Below are 17,101 nucleotides of genomic sequence, written 5' to 3'. Positions count from 1 at the left end.
CGGAATACCTGTCGACACAAAGTTTCTGGACGAAAGGATAAATTCAAAGACACATTGACTAATTTAAATTTAAATGGTTGCAGTCTTCGATACCGTCTGGCCAAGAGCCTTAAGTAGTAACATCGAATCACAAACATCTGTGTTAATTTAATTTAAAACGTTACCAAAAATTTCGCCTCATCCGTCCACTGAATAAAATCCAGTTTGATAACAAAAATCCCGAAACTAATTGCGAGTAATTTAAATCTAAATTGCCACGGCCCCCAACGACACCGGATAAGAGTTAAACTTCATTAACGCGAATCGTAAGCCCGCTCTGACGTCGAAAAATTCCTGGAAGGGACCCGAGTGCTGCTTATCAGCCACTGAAGATGATAAAAGAAAGAAGAGAGAGAGAGAGGAGAAAAAGGATATCGAAGCGGTTTCGAATTCGAAATTCGGGAAATATTCGGTGGGCCGATCACGTTCGGGGGGGCAGAAGCAACGCGGCGGGTATACGCACGAAATCTTGCAAAAACGTCGCCAGAATCCTGGGGCAATTAGTCGATATTTTAATGCGCAAAAAGCCGGGGCCCTCGTTAGATCCTCGCTGCGAAGGACCGAGCGTCCGCCACTTCCCAAAGGGCCATTGATAAAAACGGACTCGGTTACTCGACCGGTGCGGCACCTTGTTAGCGCAAGGATTCTCGGGTTGACAGCTCGCAGCAAAAATAACACGGACGTTAACCCGATTCCGCTCGCAGACAGAGCTTCTGGCTTCGTGAATCGACCGGCTTCGTACTCGAGTCGATTCGAATCGAACCGCTGCAAACTGAAGCCTCTTCATGCCTCTTCTTCGACCGACGTACCGCTCTGACTCTCTCTCCTTTCTCTCTCAGTCGTCCACAATTTCGGTTCAGTTGGCATTATTTTTTAATATATTTTTAATATATATATAATTATTAATAATATATATTTTTAATATATTAATCGATCAATAAAAAAAGTAAACATTATTCTTCGTGCCTTAATTTCATCGATCACGATAATAGCAGATATTTCTGTGATGAAGTATTCTGAGAAAATCGAGTTTGAAATCTTCCATGATTTTATCGATCGTGATAATGGCAGGGTACTTCTATGGTTGATAGAATATCTCGAAAAAATCGAATTTGAAGATTTCAGTAATTCTGGCAGCTGAACGGAAATGAATAATTAACAGGAGATTATTCTGCACTGATTTTCCTCAGGATTTTTCATTGAATTTTATTACTAGACTGCGAACGTTTATGTACTTAAAAATGAAATAGGAAATTTAAAAGATTCGCAGAAAATTTTATCAATCATTCGTGACAGAGGAATGCTCGTTACGAAGATTTAACAAATTCTGTTCTGTATAACTATGTTCAGAGAAATACGAACATCCACGGTTTATTTGTTGCTAATCTCCATTATGAGAACATAGACCGAGATTTTAGTAATCTACAACGATAGTATTTAGAGATCAAAAGCGAATTATCAGTTGCATAAAACTTGAACGTTCGATATTTAAAAATATTTTAGCTCCTCGAACTTTTATATATTTTTGTATTTTTTTCGAACTTTTATATTTTATAATTTCTATTCAGACTTTTTTTTTTTTATTGGCGATACAGAAATGCGTCGCTATTAGCATTATTTTCGTTGCGATTACGTCGCGATTCGCCCCTCGTTCGCGATTGCAGGCATTTTAATCACGACACTTTCCTTCGTTAATGTTCATCCGCAGTGACACTGGAGATATACACGGAGTTAACGAGCCACGCGTTATTCAATCCGTTGATCCGCAGCTTCGCGTACTGGGCATTTTTCTCACCGCTGATGATAATTCCGATTCGATCTACGAGTTTAACGAGGTCGTCGGATTCCATCGTTGAATTTTTTTCGTATGCCTTCACCCGTACTCACCTTCGTTCCCTCCGTCATCGTATGAAATTCTTCGTCACATTTCCCAACTTCCAGAACTCTAATTATCTATACCACGACGAAAATCTCTTGGTTATAAAGTCTCCCAATTTTTATCTGCCGATCTCGTTCTAACAAAGTAAAAAAGTAACCGGTGTTTCGAGAAAGAAAAAACTTTGTCACGAAATTTAACTGAGACTTTAATTCTTTTCGTCTAACAATTCTAAAGGTTATATTTCTTATATTTCGCATTTGTATTTTATATTCTATCTTTATAGTAAATTCTAAAAATAATTTCGAGGTTAGAGCAGAATATTAAACGTGTCGTGATTAGAATTATTAAATAAATAAATTGGTAACAATCTAAATAATCTAAAGGATAAACGTTCTTTGAGTAGCCACTAATTATAATTTATATTCATCGGTCGCAATTTCCAAATAATTTGACAGTTTCTCTTTCACAAAACGACAGACGTTAATATTTCTTCAACTTGATGACCTATTTAAAAGTTCCGGGCTACAAAACAAAGATTGGAAATTTATTTATACAAACAAATTACGTAACGATTGGTAAATTGCCGCAATTTAGGCAAAAGGGCCAAACCTATTAGCACACTCGCTTCCGAAAAACACATTCGTGAAATTCAGCCGTTCGCAGCGAATTAAGAAAATTACGTTCGCCGATTAATGCAATTTCATAATCGTGCGTTTTATAATCGACGATTCGCGGTGCGTTGCGTTCTGTTCGCGAAACCGGTCGCGATCCACTTTGGCGAAAGAAACGATATTAACGTCCGCGACGTCTCTTAAAAACGCCAGCAGCCAACCTCGTATCTGTCTCGACGCGTTGCTCGGATTCTTCGACGAGCCCGCGTCTCGTTAGACAGAATTCCGCGGGTGTCGCCGTTTTGTCGTGCGTTACGCGAATCGGGAGAAAACGCATGGCCGCTCGTTACGTCGATCGCGTTTCACGCGTTACAAATGGGACCGGCTTTTTACGAGGCACCAGGTATATCTGATTTGTCTTACGAACGAGATAAAAAAAGTGGCCCCCGATGTGGCTATTCGACTGTTGAAAATTCAAAATTTCAAAGATTGAGACGTCTTTTTTTTGTGACGTTTGCTGTCACATTTCATGGTGAACAAATGTTGTAATAATATTGTCAGTTGTTACATTGTAAGTTATTAATTAACGTTGCAATCTCGAACATTTTTTTTTCTCGAATAACGACAGTGAAGATGTTAAGACAATTGGTGGCTTTTATAGTTTAAGCTTGTTTAGACGAAGAGAGCGGATGTACTGTCGTTTTAAATCGTCGTTTGACTACGGCAAACTTTACCGTACGGTAGGAATTCTGTCGCAACCTACACCGAAAATGGCGAAATTTTTCGTTAGGCATGCATTTCTGCGAAAGTATATTAAAATAATCGAAACACTGAGTTCCACTACATTCAACCAATATTAATTTGCTCGTATTCTGCATTGAATTAAAAATTTTACATTAACATTACGCTCGTGTCAGCGGATCAAAGTAGATTAATTCGCCTACAGGCGTCCTCAGTGCCATAGGAGCAATTTTTTTGAACACCTTTAGGCGCCTACAGTATCACAAACGCAAATTTTCCAAGCGCCTTCAGGCGCCAATAGTAGTCAAAGGGTTAGGGGATAAGAGTGCAGCAATGTTTCAATACCAAAACTAGAATCAGAGATTGGAATTTTAGAGAGTTAGAACAGTAAAAAGTAAAGTTGAAAGATCGGAACGGAGGAATTAAAAGTTAGAGAGTAGACAGTAAGCTGTTGGAAGATTGGCATGGACTAAATAAATGTGTAAATAAATAATCTAGCATTTATGAAAATTAGGAGGAATGAATGGAGGGAAATAACGTAAGCCGAATTCTTCTTCAGACTGCGCACATCGTAATGAAACGTATCGCCGGTTATATACCTCTTTTAACGTAACTGTTTCACAAAGGATTAAGAATTTTAAATGAAATTCGATTCTGTAATCGGAGCTGTCTTTTTTTCTTTCTTTTTTTCATAATTAGAATACAGGACGAAGGAGGTATCTGTACAGTCTCTCGTTCTCAATTTCTCTCGAGATAGCTGTTCCACGACGTGATTAAGAATTTTAAAACTGTTCGAGTCCGAGTTTACGGTACGAATTTTTTCCCCATAGTCGGAATATAACGAAGTCTCGCGTGTTCACGGACGCGGTACACAGTAACGCCCGTTTAATTTCACCGTACGCTCCTCTACCAAATAGGCAATAATAACTTCCCGGTAAAATTCCAGCTTCGAATAAGTACCTTTCGAGCTGCACACCTCGGCAAACATTAAGCGACACCAATTTCTGCAGTCCCTTAATGACCACATCGAGGAAGTCTCGTACACTCTTTCAATTTCCAATTTTTTTTTTTTTTATTCTGTTCTTTATTCGGAGTACGAGTGAGATACGTGCGCTGCGTTTTGAAGACGAGAATGTTTCTTCCTTGTCGCTTTTGTAATTGCAAGAGTCAAACTACGATAATATTGTACTGTCATATATATATATATATATATATATATATATATATATTTGTACTTATTGTATTTATTCTTGTGTTCATATTGTCCAAGATTAATTAAAATATTTCCTAAAACAAAAGTTCTATAGAACTTTGCATGGACTAAAAAATATATATAGATATGAGTGCATATAGAAAAATTTGACGTGCCATGTTATAATCCCTTCTATATCGAGTATTATTTTTCTTTAACAAAATTTCCTCGTGTCTCTAAAAAAAATATTTGAGCAGATACTTGAAGTGGTAACAACTACTGATAAATAATTGCTATATATATATATATATATATATAGAAAAAGATTTACCAATTATTTATCAGTAGTTGTTACCACCTCAAGTATCTGCTCAAATATTTTTTATATATATATATAGAAAAAAATTTACCAATATATAAAAGTAATAAATAAAATATAAAAAGTAATATATATAATATATAAAAGTAATAAAGTAATATATAAAAAGTATAATAAATAAAAGTAATAAATATAGTAAAGTATAATATATAAGTAATAAAAAGTAATAAATAAAGCAAAGTATAATATATAAAAGTAATACATATACATATATATATATATATATAGAAAAAGATTTACCAATTATTTATCAGTAGTTGTTACCACCTCAAGTATCTGCTCAAATATTTTTTTTGGAGAAAACGAGGAAATTTTGTTAAAGAAACATAATACTCGATATAGAAGGGATTATAACATGGCACGTCAAATTTTTCTAAATGCACTCACATCTATGTATATTTATTAGTCCATTCAAAGTTCTACAGAACTTTTGTTTTAGGAAATATTTTAATTAATCCTGGACAATATGAACACAAGAATAGATACAACAAATATAATTGAAAGGTAGGAAAAACTTGATCAGAAAGATCAAAGCGGGCAAGAAACAAGGAAAAGTATCTATAACATAAGAGGACACCTTTGTTCATACATTTGATTAGGAACTGATTCCAACTTCCAAAAGAAATTCATAAATCTGTAAAATTTCTACGAGAAATTAGAAATGAATCATTTCACTTGTCAGCCTCACTTCTTTTTTTTTTTAACTAATTCTATTGTTAAGGCGTCCGATTTGCTCGCCGGCACGCGCGTCCACTAGTTCTAACCTACATTCGTTCAGAATGAAGCGATGGCGTCGCTCTCCGGCGACTCTCTCGGTTCAATTTGTGCGAAGGCGCGCGAGATACCCGCCAAGCTAATTGCCTCTCGAATGCCGGGAGTAGTTGCGCGAGGAAACACCTATTTAAACTAGCATTCCGCCGTGACGATCGTCTCCCGCGCCGGAGGATATAGGGGGGCAAAAAGACTCGAGCGAACTCTCCCGATCTGCCGGCGAGGGGGGCGGAGGCGTCCCCCGTCGTCGGCGACGATAATTGAATGGCCGGCCGGTCGCTGCCGTATCTGACAAATTATTGCCGATCGTGCAGGCCACGCGAATGCCCAGGACACCCTCCCCCCCACACACCCACTCGTTTTTTCGCCCGACGATACCACTGAATTTATAATTTTCACCGCGGCCCTGTTAATCGGCGAATTTGTTGCGGGAACCGGCTCGTCTCGTCGATTTGCATCGAGCCACGCCGCGCGATAAGCGTCTGATCGTTCGCATCAACCCTCTGCCTTCGTTCCTGATTCCCAGAAGTGATTTTTCGTTAATAAGAGAACCTTTTCCCTACCGGAGATGGGAGAGCCGTGGAGATGTCCCCTGATTAGAGAATCTCGATCCGAGCGGGAAACAGGTATGCGAAATTGGTTCTTTACAGGTTCTTCTCGGTTGTCGGATCACTTGGTGCAGTGTTGCACCAAGGTAGACGCATGTACGCGACCGAAGATTCAAGTATCAAATGTACGTGACAGAGTAAATAATTAGTACGTGCTTTATTCGGAAATGGTAACTTTGAACGACAAAGTCGAAAATCGGACACTTGCAAGGGAACGTCAATCACCGATTCTGATGAAATTCGGCGTAAGTGTATGACATTTATTTTTTTTTTTATTAGCAATCGTCAATGTTGAGAGGAAGTGAAAATTAATTTCAAAGTTGGGGGTCTGGAATATATTTTGTCAAATATCTCGAAAATAACTGAAGATACAGTTTTTGTGTAAATCGATGAAATGTTTCTTTTTTTAAGGACGAATTTTAATGGAGTATACCATTTTGCGAGAAAAACCATTTGTTTCAAAAATATATCGGTGATTGACATTAGAACCATCAAAATGGTGAAAATGACCAATTTATATGGATTTCCTGTGGAAATTCTATACATTTTTAGATACACGAGTGACTTTTAATAAAATATATTAATAGCAGCTCGTGAAACTTTGATTTCTTTGCTACAAGTATTCTATTTTATTAGTCGTCGGTAGCTCTAATGTTAATTCAATTGATACTTAATCCAACGTATTAACGAAACTCAATTTAACCAAGTATTAATGAAACTTGCAGTTGAAAATCTTTATAATCTCTTTGGGTTATCTGCGTTATTCGCAATGCCCTTTTTTCAATTTAAGTAACACAAATTAATCAACATTTATCAGGCTTCAGTCATCATTCGCACTAACGACCTGTTAGCCCAATAACGAACCGTAACATATAAAAGACTCATCAATTTTTCGCGAAACATTCAAAATATCGAGAGACGATTAATTACATTAATACGTGTAGACGCCTCGTTGCACGTGTTTCCTCGAAGGCGAATGGGAGGAGAAATTATAGGTGGCGACTGAAAGTGCGTTCGAAAATTTCACGGCGAATCAAGGCGAAAGTAATCTCATTACGAGCGGAAACGGATAGGCGTCGTGGTGGTGAGGGAGAAGAGTGGAGTCGAGGGAACGGAGAAGCGAGCAGAGAGGATAACCGGAATCGTGACAAATTGTCAGCCGTACAGGCGACACGAAGCAGCACACGTTGCTCGTTTCTTTTTCGGCAGCGTGTTGGCCCGCTCGCCGTCGGTAAAACGTCCCCGGCTGATCCGCAAATTTACAAGTTTTTAAGGCAACCGTTTTAACGGCCAGTTAGAATGTTGTAATCCGACTAACGAGGCAGCCTCCAATTGCATTTACGTCCGGATGTATATTAACGTTCGACATCGACGTTTTCTGTCGTAAATGAACCGATTCGCAAAAAGTTGGCGAGAGAGGAGAGTTTCTTTACGCAATCCTGTCGCGCAGCGCAATAAAAGTTTTTAGTATCGGACGCCATTTCCCGGAGGATCGCGCGCCGAAGAACTCGCCGAGACGTTCTCGCGTTATCCCGGCAGATGGGAAAATTTCTGGAGGATTCTTGAAATTCTTGTCACCCGAGGTCGACAGCAATTAATCGAAAGGTTTATCAGGGCCGATGATCTTGATTCCGAACGAATAATAGTACCTCGGCTCATTTATCCTTTTGTAGTATCGACGCGAGAATGTTCCTTAAAATTATAAAAAAAAAAAAAAAAAAAAAAAAGAAAACATTCTGTTAACGAATACTTTATCTCGGTTGCTTGAAAATTCAAGATCGTCGATAGTCCTGGCTAGATCCAGCTTCTACGCTTCATCAGATATCGATGTAGAAACCCCAGTGTCTCTGCCGCGTTGAGTTTTCTAATTTAACGGGTATTTACGACGATTTTTGTATCGTCCCCGCGCCGTTCGAATGGAAATTACAAGCTTCGTACACGTAGCTGCTTCGAACGTTGATTACGGGAAGAGATATGTAAAAGTTTATATAATTACAGTCAGCCTTTACTTATGTACATATCCTTTTTACGATAAATCTGGCCTGAAATCTCCAAAATATAAAAATAATGAAACGCACTGTAAATCCACGAAATTTTTAAAATCTGTACGAGTACTTTACTGTATAATTTTTGTACAATAAATCTGAACTGAAATCTCCAAAATACAAAGATAATGAAATGCATCTTAAATTGGTGAAACTTTTGGAATTGACAATTTCAACGTTATCTATAAAACGAGACATTATAATTAAAAGTTTATAACACGACTCTTTTTACGATAAAAATCACTGAATTCCCCCCAAAAATATAAAAATAATGAAACGCACTGTAAATCTGCGAAACTTTTAGAATCTCTACGAGTACTTTACTGTACAATTTTTTTATGATAAATCTGAACTGAAATCTCCAAAATACAAAGATAATGAAATGCATCTTAAATTTGTGAAATTTTTGGAACTGACAACGTTAAAATACAACGTTATCTACGAAACGATATAGAGATATATAATTAAAAGTTTACAACACGATTCTTTTCACGATCAAAAATCATTGAAATTCCCCCCAAAAATATAAAAATAATAAAACGCACTGTGACTCTTGCGTGACTTAGAATTGACAGTTTCAACATTGAAATACATAATTTTTCCCTTCTCATCTCACTGACAAGAGAGAGAAAATTTTGACCATTGAATCGAAGATCCATCACATTTAATTTTTCTTTATCCTCGATCGTTCACGCAACATCAACCGCAACTGGAAGCATCGTGCGTCATCGGCAACGATCGACACGCGGCCTCTGGAATTGAATCGGCGTCTGCCGCTGCGAAGTGGCGACCGATCTGGTTCTATTCGTTTTCGTTCGCGTAAGAACAGCCATCAGAGCTCGTACCTAATTAGGAGCACCGAGTATCCGTGCGCGGTTTTTGAAACGCGTCTCCTCCACGGCGCGCGGCGTTTGCATCGGCCGCTGAGAGACTTTCTTGCCGAGTGACTTTCTCGCCGTAAACGCGGAGACTCGGTGCTGTTTCCCTGGGCAGTCGGGGGACTCGGCCGGCTTCGTAAATTTCCTACGAAGTCGGAAACGGGATTTCGTCCCGATTCATCTTGCCGGCAATTACCGGCAACGGCACATGATCCGCGTACCTGCCTAGCGATCCGCTCGATTTATGGGGAAACGCGTGTAAGCTTCGGGAGAAACGATTACTTTACTTGCGCGCGCTTCCATCGAAAGCCGAACTTGACATGGCGATCGTTTCCGCGGACGATCGATACCCGACGCCGTTTTCTTCCTTTCCCTCCCTGTCGCGACGCAGGCACCAGAGATGGGATCGAGCGCCTCTCAAGCAGATTCGAACCTTTCAACCCCCCGTTATTTTAAATTTTAAATTTATAAATTATACGTTTAAGTTATGAATATTAATTTACTCAATATTACCATTATTGTTCAGATTTATATTGAAATGAAGTATTTTATATAATTAAATTTAATAAATTTGTATCATATATTTATTTATTATATTTGTTATCAGAATTATTATTGGTATGGAAATACTTAATGGTTTTAAAAATATTTATATATATAATATTAATGTATATAAATTATAATATTATTTATATACATTATAATACTATAATATAATTATATATATAATATATATAATATTAATGTATATAAATTATAATATTATTTATATATATTATAATATTATAATATTATTTATATATATTATAATATTATAATATAATTATATATTATATTATTATATATATTATAATATTATAATATAATTATATATTATATTATTATAAATATTATAATTTATAATTATAAATTATATGTTATATATTATAATATAATTATATAAATATATATAATTATATTATAATATTATAATTTATATATATTAATATTATATATATAAATTTTTTTAAAATAATTAAGTATTTTCATGTTAATAATAATTCTGATAATAAATATGATAAATAAATATATGATACAAATTTATTAAATTTAATTATTTTATATAAAAAATTTCATTTTAATACAAATCTGAATAATAATGGTAATAATGTTGAATAAATTAATATTCATACCTTAAATTCAATGTAAAGTAGATATATTCTAATATTATTTATATATATATAATATATATATTTATTAAAAAATTAATAACTTGAGTTTCGGCACTTCGATTTTTAATCTTCTTCTTTTTCGGAAGGTGACGTCAGTTATTATAATTTTAATTAATTTAGAGGGAGACCAAGGTAAAAAAAGAAAGAATACAATGAAGTACGCGAGCTTTTATTTATACGTTTTGCTAAAAATCATTTCGAATCTCTAAAAATACACACTGTTTTTTACATCTGTAAAATATCCAAGACAAATTACAAATTGGTCATTTTGACCATTTTGGTAGTTTCCAGTGTTAGATACGAAGCATTGAAATATTACAATTCCGTTGAACTCGATTTGTTTTCCATGTCCACCTGTATTTATTTCAAGGTAAAGTAGATAAATTACAACGCTAAGATTCAATATTTTTTCCATAATATAATTTATTCTTTCGTAATTCTTATTCATAAACTTACAAGACTTAGCGAGTGATTATCATTTGTTATTGAGTGAGAGACTCGAATGTGACGATAAATTCGTATCGTCGTACGAGTTCAGAAGGATTTAACCTTCGATTCGACTCGAAAATCTGAATTTAAATTTTCCTTTCAAATTCGTACCTCGTACGAATCGAGCTTCGATTGCGAGACAAGAGGTTAAGGTTGGATTGCCTGTGAGCGTGTTCCGATTGTATCAGCAGATATTAATGCGTCCGACGTGCATGTACGTCACTTTCACGTCCGATCGGCGGCTTCTCCTTCCTTGAGAGACTTCGATTTCGAAGATTCGAGTATATTCCACTTACTCCGTGAAAGTTTCAAGTCCCGCAAACACTCGGCCGGACTTCGTTCGAAGCTAGCTCACAGCACAAAACGAATACCTACGTCGTGTTCCGCGAAACGAAATTTGAATATCGAATTCGACTGCGTGGATTCGTATGAAGTACCTATTGCTACATATTGGAGTTGATCCCATCCGTAGCGAGTACGGTATCGGTTGCCAGTGAAGTTTCCAACGACCACGAGGAGGAGAATACCCAGCAATACGTGTATCTGTCTTTCGTAGGTTTGATCCTCGGCAGATAGAAGCGATTAGAGGCCGTGGTGATTCTCCTTGCTGGGAAGATTCCTGCCAGGTTAACCCCTTCCCCCCTCCCCCCATTTACTTGGTAAATTATGTGTCAAGATCTGTGCTACGGGTCTCGAGCGTTGAAGCGGTTTCCAATGAGAGAAGAGAAGTGACGCTCGTCCGAAATCAATCGACCGGGAGCTTAGCTTTTGGCCTCCTCGGGCCTCGTTCCGCGTCATTTTACACCTGCTAATAAATTCATACCACTGATTCGATAAAAGAGAAAAAGAAAAAAAAAAAAAAAAAGAAGAACCAACGGCCAATTTAACCCGTTCGACGTGGCCTACGTGGAAGACACGCCCGAAAAGGTAAACACGGTCGGGAAGGTATTTCGATCAAAGCCCATCCGGCTAGAGGGGCCGGGAGCAGAAAGAGAAGCTTTCCTTCCTCGAATCCACCACGGTCCCTTTTTCTTCCTCCTTAATTCCCCTTTCTGCGGGACACGAATCCGAGCATCGGTACACCCGTCGAAACAGTGGCTGGCTCCCAATTAGGAACCCTCTTTTAAGTAATGCCCGCGATCTACTCTCTCGATCCTCGTCGTTCCAACGGCCACCGCCTGGTCGTCCTCGTCGAACGTTCGGCCGGCCACTGGCACGATTGACTTTCCGCGGCATCCTCGTCTTTCTCTTGTATAAATTAGTCCCAGCCGCCACATAATGGCGTGTCGATGCGCTACTGTCCCCCCCGGCTAGCATTCCCTTTTCAATTCTCTTTTTTCCCCTCGTGCTCCCTTCAGGTATCTCCCTCACCGCCGTTCTCGGCCCTCTTCCTCCCGTCTACGTCTTCTTCTTCTTCTCAGTTGGCCTTTCTCCTCGTCTTCTCTTCGTCGTACGCGCGCAACCAACCATCATCGTGTCCCTGTCGCGTCTCCGGATAACCTTTCGCTCTCTCTCTCTCTCTCGCTCTCTCGCTCTCTCTTTCTTTTCTCGTGTGTCCACACAACATCCATTCGTTGCTTCTCTCTCTTTCCAGCTTCGTTTCGCCGCGCTCCTCGCCGACCAGCCGCTTAATTTACGACCAATTAATTTGGATAAACTGAATGGGGAGGGAGGGGGGGGGGGACGCCTGCTTTCGATGCACGCGTTAACCGTGAATTCTGCCTCCACGCACACACACACACATACACTGTGGCTACCTTCCGGTCCAGCCAGACCACGGCCACTCTTGGTCCCCAGCTCGCTTACCCTTTTCGGGACCCGACGAATCCCGGTGAAAACTGCTGCTACAAGATGCTCATACGCATCGGGCGCTTGTAATCTCGGGCATTCGCGCATTCGATACGGATCGTTGTCCGAGAGAAGATGCAGTCGATTTATGTACCTAAATTTTTTTAATTGGACCGAGAATTTACAGACTGCTTCGCTCTCTGTTTTGAACTCCAAAACTGTCGTTGAATTTCAGAACTTCGAGCATGCCTGAGATTCCTGCGATAAAGGTAGCTTGTCTATTTGAGAGTTTCTCTCGAGAGTATTCTCTCAAACGTTGTGACCATTTGAGAGTAGCTTTGAGAATTTTCACTCTTCGAGAGAGACCGAGATACTCTCCGAGAGCTTACTATCTGATAGAACTCTCCAAATCGTGTCCATTTGAGAGTTCACAAACTGGTCTTACTCACTGTGGTGTAGTTTAGTTCGAGAGACACGTGTGTGAACAGTGACATTGCTATCACGGAGGTGTAAAAAAATATGTGCCCTCGTAGTTGCCCGTAATATTTTAAGAAAAAAGAAAAATCAACATAGAAAGAAGAGTTTAATAATTTAAATTATTATATAATATTTAATATAAGTAAATATTATATAATATTTATGTAATATTTATATTTATATATATTTAAATTAATAATTATATAATTAAATATAATAAATTAAGTATAATAATATTAAATTATATAATTATTATATAATAATTTAAATTATACGAAATTATAACTATATTATATATAAATTTAAATTATAGAATTATAATTGAAAGAAACTAGTTCAATAATTTCACTTTTTGACCACACTTTTTTTGTTGTTCATTATTCTACTCGCACGAGAGGATTTCGAATTCTATAATATTGTGTCCATTCAGCTCGCGACACGTCGACTCAGACAGTTGAGCGATGCTCTCGCACAGTAACTCTCAGAAGCAGTGTCCATTTGCGAGAGACAACGTAGTTCGAGACAGTTTTACTCTCCAGTGGACACCTAGCTTAAGAGTCACCATCTCCAATTAGCGTAACTAAAAAAAAAAAAAAAACTTCAAAATATTTCAAAAGCTTCTTCTATCTATCAAGGAGAACGTATTTTGCCTCGAATGATGGTTGATTAGCGTGCTCGAAGCTATACGTCGTCGGTCCTTTAAAGGTTAACAGCGTGCTATCAACGGGTGCGCGTATCGTCTTGTCACCGCGTCTGAGATCCACGGCAGCTGAAATTCCGGCGACGGACGCGCGAAATCCGTCGGCCGATCGAAATCCAGGTTTCTCATTGTGCCGTGTGTGGGACACGGTTAGGCGAAGAGGAGCGTGTGCTGCGGCAGACAGAAGAGAAGAGAGGCGGCCGAAGAGAAAGAGAAACGATTCGACCGAGAGAGGAGTGAGGGCGAAGTGAGGAGCCGGTAGCACGGAGCGGACACATCGAAAGGGGCTCACTCTCTCCTCTCTCTCTCTCTCTCTCTCTCTCGATGTCGTCGACAGGCCTGTTTGGTATTCCGTTCTCGTCCGGAGGCATAATTGGCCGCCAACTGGCGACGCTCCTCCGGGTATCGCGAAGACAAGAAATTATTCTTTAATTAATTGTCAGCGCTCAATGTGACCGCATGCGTAGGATCGGTCGGCCTCGTACATAAATTTCATCTATATGGGAGCGGCGATCGGTGCGCGTGTAAGAGGAGAGGCTCTCCTCTTGGCAATAGAGGGAGAGCCGATGGGACGGAGGAGGCCGAGCGGCGGACCGCGAGCGAGCAAGAGGACGGGCTGAAGTCGAAGCGTTGAACAAAGAGAGGAGGGAGAGCTCAGCCGAGAAGAGCTTCCGATCCGCGGAGGTAGCAAATACCTGGCGCCTGTTTGTAAACCCTTTAACGGTAAATCGTCGTTCTAGAGGGTCGCTGTTTGCGCGTTTGCTCGCCTTCTTTTCACCTCGAGACTCTCCCCTGTCACCCTCCTCGTCCTCGGGCCTCGTTGCCACTCTGCAGACTTCTCTGAATACTCACGCACCGTTCGAAGCTGAGAAGAATGTCGGCAGTCGACACGAGACGAATATTTCGTTTGTTTCTCTTTGTAATTGGTATTTCGTTTACTTGTAGGACGAGAAGATCACTCGCTTCATCATTGTCACTTGGTACTTTTGTCATGTCGAATATCAGCGAAATACAGTGGCAAATAAAATTCTCAAAATGTGGACACATCGCAGGGTGAATCGCGTAACTCGCACACCTGCAAAGAATTTTTAAACCACACGTTTAATTGTTTAATACAAACGTTGATTGTCGAGGGGTTATAAAATTTTCAAAGTCGTCTTTATTATTTTTTTTTTTTCAATTGGACCATATACTTTCTTTCCAATCGTTCTTTCAAGTTCATATTTCAGATGAAACAATCATTTCAAGTTGGATTATCCAAACGATCTCTAACAGTAGACGCGACTGTTGCGTATTTTTACACGTTTTCTCAGCACCGTGCCAGCGGGATGATCCTCGATCGAGAATGGAGTTCCGCGCAAAGAGGGGAAGATGTCGGTTCACCTGGTCGTGGCGTCGTCTTTATTTTGTGTCCTCTGGTCACAACACCATTGACGAATACTCTGCTTCGGTGTCTCTCTTGGATTTTCCAAGGTTCGCTTGCAGATCGCGATCGACGCCTACCAATTAAGATTTGATTAGAAGAAACGCGCGTGTTACGCTCGTACGTTTCTCGGAGAGTGTTGTGAAGCAAAAGGGTTGCGGAAGTGGCGACAACTTGCAGCAATTTGGTTGTTTCTAATAACCAAATCGTATATATATATATACATACATACATCGGCAGCACCGCCGAGAACAATTAGGCTACTGGTCTCGAATGAGGGGACGACAGTTACGAGTCGGGGACGACGGGGATTCAAAGAAGGCGGCGGACCTCTTTGATCGGACGTGCCAGTGGAACGGATCCCCCGGCCCTTCTTCTCTCGTTTTAGCCCGGAGAAGGTGGCTCCGCTGGCTCTACCCCGTTCTTGCAGTAGATAGGGAAGGTGGACCCTGGACGCGAGTATACGTGAATCCACGCATTGGCGTCGACATTGGCAACACCACTTCCGTCGCAAACTGTTGAATTTCAGTTTCTTTCTCTTTCTCGCTCGCAGCTATATCGCATCGAGACGTTTGCAGATTTTTGCGAACTTTTGGCTCCTCTTGGCTCTCTCGACAGACTGCGAGAGAACGAGACCACGATCTTATCTCGACGACAAGCCGATCTTCTTCTTCCTCCTTGGCGAAGTAATTTGAATAATAATCCGCGATACGAGGGATTGGTTAGAAGGTTCAGGCTCGTTAACTTTACCGAATATCTCAGGCGAAGAGGCAAGCGAAGAAGGAGATCGACTCCAATTAGACGGTTTGATAAGCGTATCGGAGGGAAATGGAAGAAGGTCGACGCTCATGGACAGATTATTCGGGACAGGTGCGTACAGAGGGGCTGTGGTAGATACGAGACGCAGGTTGCGAGTGTGTGCGCGTGGGACTGCGTGCGTATACGGATATTTTATAATTAGCCGGGGGCCTCGCCGCGATAAATCAGCGCGCCGCCCGGGCTTAAGACTTAATTAAAAATTTAGTCAAAAACCAATTAGCGGCTACGCTGGATTAACATATTTCTAATTATCTGGCGGACACTTTCGGCCGCCCTATACCGTTGCCTCGACTACTTGCCATATACGAAGCCGCCACTCACCTCACGTCGCCGATGACTTTGCGATACATTTCGTCGCGCCCGACGAGCAACTCCCTTCCTTCTTCATTTCTCATTTCTCCTTCAATTATTTCTCGACCAACCGATCGAGAGATCGCGTTTCGGCATTGCACGCGAAAACACACGCACGTTCGTTTAATCGACTCTTCACTTACCTCCGGCTCCTATGAATTCTGAAAATTAAAGAGATTAAAGTCGACCCTCGTCCGGCGTGTTGGGTCCTTTTTTATATTGTCGGTCGTTTTTATTTTTTTCTTTCTTTCATTGCCGTGTCACGCGTGTTTTTTTTTTTCGAGCTTTATGTTTCTGTGATATCACATGTCCATTACGGGACCCTTGGATCTATCCTACCGCCGGTCGAGGGTTTATCTCGCACCTTTCGAATTTCGATGTCGTGGACGCAAGAGTGATCGGTAACAAGTCGGCGTAAATACTGAAATCATTTTTATTTTGCTATGGTATACTTCCATGGATAAATTATCATGTTACATTTATACAGAGCGCTTAGGTACAATCCGGCAACTCGGTCGCGTTCGCAACGTCGAAACGATACACATACTCGCGACAATCTCGAAACGATCGCCGGTTCCTATCGAAAATTTACACCCCTTTGTCGTCCTTTGGACACGTATACATGTATATACACGCTCTCTCTCTCTTTCTCTCTCTCTCTGGCTCTCATGTCGCTTGCCTACTCTTAAAAAAAAAAAAA

The 17,101-nt window shown here is 39.9% G+C and overlaps 1 protein-coding gene across 2 annotated transcripts in view; it reads left to right on the top strand.

Moving 5' to 3' along the window:
• The window catches only part of LOC122537417, a 157,839-nt gene that overhangs the window by 51,935 nt on the left and 88,803 nt on the right, over positions 1 to 17,101 (top strand). The gene's annotated exons all lie outside the window — the stretch shown is intronic.

The sequence above is a fragment of the Frieseomelitta varia genome, unplaced genomic scaffold (assembly GCF_011392965.1).
Source record: "Frieseomelitta varia isolate USP_RPSP 00005682 unplaced genomic scaffold, Fvar_1.2 scaffold_909, whole genome shotgun sequence".
Taxonomy (NCBI): domain Eukaryota; kingdom Metazoa; phylum Arthropoda; class Insecta; order Hymenoptera; family Apidae; genus Frieseomelitta; species Frieseomelitta varia.
This window is presented reverse-complemented; position numbering and strand designations above follow the sequence as displayed.